Source organism: Artemia franciscana, chromosome 18 (genome assembly GCF_032884065.1).
Source record: "Artemia franciscana chromosome 18, ASM3288406v1, whole genome shotgun sequence".
In the NCBI taxonomy this organism is placed as follows: domain Eukaryota; kingdom Metazoa; phylum Arthropoda; class Branchiopoda; order Anostraca; family Artemiidae; genus Artemia; species Artemia franciscana.
In genome coordinates this window covers 32,769,627-32,772,360 of record NC_088880.1, presented here as the reverse complement: position 1 = coordinate 32,772,360, position 2,734 = coordinate 32,769,627, and positions in this window count along the sequence as shown.

The following is a 2,734-nucleotide window of genomic DNA, read 5'->3' as shown; positions in this document are numbered from 1 at the left end:
TTTTGTTTTTTTATAACACGATTTGCGATTGTGTAGGTTTTTTTTTCTTTTTTATTCTTGGGAAAACCTCATACTTTAACCCTTTAAAATTAATTAATTGTAGCGAAACTCTAATTAAGCCCTTCCGTAAGAAAGGTGATAGGAGTGAGTTTGGTATTCTGAGCTCTAATTGCTCTTTGCGATTGTGTAGGTTTTTTTTTCTTTTTTATTCTTGGGAAAACCTCATACTTTAACCTTTTAAAAGTAATTAATTGTTGCGAAACTCAAATTAAACCCTTCCATAAGGAAGGTGATAGGAGTGAGTTTGGTATTCTGAGCTCTAAGTGCAACCGAAGTGAGTTTTGTGATATCGAATTCCAATATAACTTATAAATTTAATTTTGTTTTTTTATAACACGGTTTGCGATTGTGTAGCTTTTTTTTCTTTTTTATTCTTGGGAAACCCTCATACTTTAACATTTTAAAAGTAATTAATTGTAGCGAAACTCTAATTAAACCCTTCCATAAGGAAGGTGATAGGAGTGAGTTTGGTAATTATGGAGGTATTATCTTGGTATCTGTACTAAGCAAATTATTTAATAGGATGATACTTTTTAGACTTGGAGACGCTGTAGATAAAGTTTTAGAAGAACAATGTGATTTTAGAAAGGAGAAAAATTCTTCTTGCAAAAATTCTAAAGTATGCATTAAAGAATCCTTTTCTTCAACAACTTTGGTGTCAAAAGCTGTGCAAGGCAAGCTTCGCAAAAATCTGAGAAGGCAGATTGTTAAATATCTTCAATTTGCTATGCTACGACCACATCTTGTGAGCATATGAGAAAACACAGTAAAATAGATGATGGAGTTTTGCTATCTTGGAAGGTAGTTAAGTAGGTCAATCAACATTCAGGAATGGAGGTAAGCCTAAATCACACCCCAAGAAGAGCAAGCTCTTATCTCCCTTACTATTATACATTTAAGGCTGAATAGGTTACATGTAAGTCGATTTACTTCCTATCCTTCGACAGGAACTCTGTTTTCGTCAATTTTGATGACCATATCGACTATAGGCTTCACCAACAGTTTCAATGATATTAGGAGGTGGTTTTCCTATATAAGGATTTGGTTTTTAAATTTATGAAATATTGTTACAAATTACTTTAAAACCTTGGTCTTCGTTTGGGCTGTAATTCTGTTTCTAATTTTTCACGGTAATAACACAAGTTTTTCAAGGTCCGAATCAAAGTTCATTAGAATTTGGACTCATTTTGGATTAGGATGAGGACTAACTACTTTCCAAGATATTCATAATCTAGAATTTCACCAAAATTTGCCACTGAATGAAGACGTTCTATTATTTGTTAGATATTGAAAATTTTCAACAGTATTCTAGAACCTCAATTTGTTTACTGAGGGGATTGCTTTTATCTTTTTGAACCTTTATGAATTATTGAAATATTTGAATAATGAATGCTGATGTAGCGTTTTCTCTATCAAATATTGTGATACACAAAGTCACGGGGGTGTCTTAAGATGACGTCTAATATCCAACGTTGTATTCTTTTGGACTTTCCTTACTGACTTGATATTTCAGTTCTGAACTGTACCAGAGAGCGCAAACACCAAAGTGGGGTTGCGCTAGAGGGCGGAGCGGTACGTCACGATGATGGACAGCGGAAGGGGGGCACGCGTTGGGCGGGCGTGCCATTGTGCAGCATCAGGGGGTTACTCCGGGGCTAAAATGGCCTTTTGTTTAGAAATAAAGGAGTTAACTAACGTGTTTCGTTTTTTTAACGTTTAGTTTTGTTAATTAGTATATTTTTTTGCTGAAGGATTTTTTTTGTTTGTTTTTGTGGCTACACTCATAAAAAGTTTGTATATGATAAAGCTGTAGTTTGTTTGAAATCATGTTCCATACGTCTCCAGTATGCTTGTTTGTTATTAGGTCCTTCTCGTGGGATGTCACATTTGCAATCCTTGTAAGTCACATAAGACTTGCCCAATTCGAGTAAAAGGCTTTGACTTCCGCCAAAGGGTTTTTATGTTCAAATTGTCATTACGATGAATGTGAACTGTGGTGAAAGACTTCCTGATTTGGTATCGAAAACCTTAACTCAAAATTTTAATGTACCCTTAAGAAAGTGGGTTCGGTTCATGCCGCGGGTATAGAGCATGCTGGAAAGAAACCCATGGTTAAAAATGCAACTGTTCAATAATAAACGAATGAAGTTTTCCCACCACTCCTATCAGGATGATAGATATTACGGCTATAAACCTACAGGCTTTTATCTGGCTGTTGCTGAAAGTGAAGATTTAGTAGTGAACTCAGTATGGTGACATTGGCTTTAATATTACTTACTTACTTGTACTTGGACCAGGACAACGACTATAAGCCTTCCCTGGCACTCAACAGTTTGTCAACGATTGAGCGCCATCTTTGGCGGTTTAGGGTCCATTCCTGCGATATTTCAAGCCAGTTTTCGTCCCACCGTCGGCCAAAGCTTCCATTACATCAATCTCATCTTGTTGGGGATAAATATGCTGTAACGGACTTGGCGTATTAGACATGAGGATTTTCGCTTTGGGAATGCTGATTTTGAAACTCATTGATTGGGTGGTGATTACCACCTTGGTAAGCATTTCCCGGGCTTCTGCGATGGTCCCAGATAGGAGACTGATGTCCTGTGTAATCTTGATAGCTCAGGTTAAAATCGGGCTGAAATAGTGCGCCATCAAAGCCCGACATTGCTCTGAA